At 43.5% G+C, this 1,226-nt stretch overlaps 1 non-coding gene across 1 annotated transcript; it reads left to right on the top strand.

The window, feature by feature from the left end:
• The first annotated feature begins 483 nt into the window (after window positions 1-483).
• Window positions 484-556, top strand: TRNAR-CCU (transfer RNA arginine (anticodon CCU)). Its single transcript has one exon. It is a non-coding gene; the product is annotated as a tRNA-Arg (tRNA).
• The last annotated feature ends 670 nt before the right edge of the window (window positions 557-1,226 follow it).

Raw genomic sequence — 1,226 nt, 5'->3', positions numbered from 1 at the left:
CTGGGCTGATTTCCAGTACATCCACGTGTCAGCCATGGGGCCGTGGGAAACCGATTTTACCTCTCTGTACCTCAGCTTTGTCATCATTAAAGTGCAGATAATTAGTTTTTACTTCACAGAGGAGTGTGTGTGTGTATAAGAATCAAATGCAATATTGTGTATTTTCAAGCAGAGAAGCCTGCAAAAATTCCAGGCAACATGGCACATTCAAGGAACTAAAGCAAGGTCCACGCAGCTCTGCGAGCAGGAGGAGCAACGCAAAAGAGTCCAAACTTCACCACATGCTTACGAATTTTGGTCTTTATTATAAAAGTAATGAGAAGTTTGGGGACTTTGTTTTTTGGAAGAAGGGGTAGAGGCTTGATGACACTGAGAATTATGACCTCTTGTATTAACTACAACATAAGCTATTTGGCCTAAGAATGGAGACCACTTGTGTTAACATGATTTATGTTGCTTGGAAAAGATCAATAAACAGGGACTTCCCTGGTGGTCCAGTGGCTAAGACTCTGCACTCCTAATGCAGTTGGCCCAGGTTTGATCCCTGGTCAGGGAAGTAGATCCCACACACCACAGCTAAAGACCCCGCATGCTGCAATGAAGACCTAAGATCCCAGGCGCCACAACTGAGACCTGGAGTGGCCTGAATAATTTTTAAAAATCAACAAACATGTCCACTGTCTTCTTCAGGGAATTCCTGTAAATCAGTTCCAATACAGTATTTAACTTGGGCAAACACCTTGCTTATCCAGCAACAGTTGGCTTACTAAGACCTGTTTCAAGACCCTGTCTCATTATTTCTACCAACCCCACTCTGTCATACCACTAATTTTGCCTACCCAGTGAGTTTCTCACCTTGCAAAGACTGCCTCATACACTTAAACCCAGACCCTCACACCCTGTGAATGTATTCTTGCATCCCTCTTCTGAGAAACTGTAAAGATTTTTTCTAGATGGTGCTCTTCATTACTACAGTAGCTGTAATAAGTTTAGCTTTTCTTTGCCACAGGATGTCTGGCGATACCTTGGGAAGTTAACTTCATGATCAAATTTTGGAAAATTCTCTCGGACTGCAGCAGGAGAGTGGATAGAAGGGGGAAAGGATGAAAGTGGAGAATCTCAAAGCCTATTTACATCAATGGAGGCTAGAGGCATCCATGGGCTTGACTTTCTACTCTACCCCTCTCCCCACCATCTCCTCCACTCTGAGGATATGGATATCCAAA

The sequence above is a fragment of the Ovis aries genome, chromosome 7 (assembly GCF_016772045.2).
Source record: "Ovis aries strain OAR_USU_Benz2616 breed Rambouillet chromosome 7, ARS-UI_Ramb_v3.0, whole genome shotgun sequence".
NCBI lineage: Eukaryota > Metazoa > Chordata > Mammalia > Artiodactyla > Bovidae > Ovis > Ovis aries.
The sequence above is the reverse complement of the archived record's forward strand: the minus strand, read 5'-3'. Positions and strand labels throughout refer to the sequence as shown.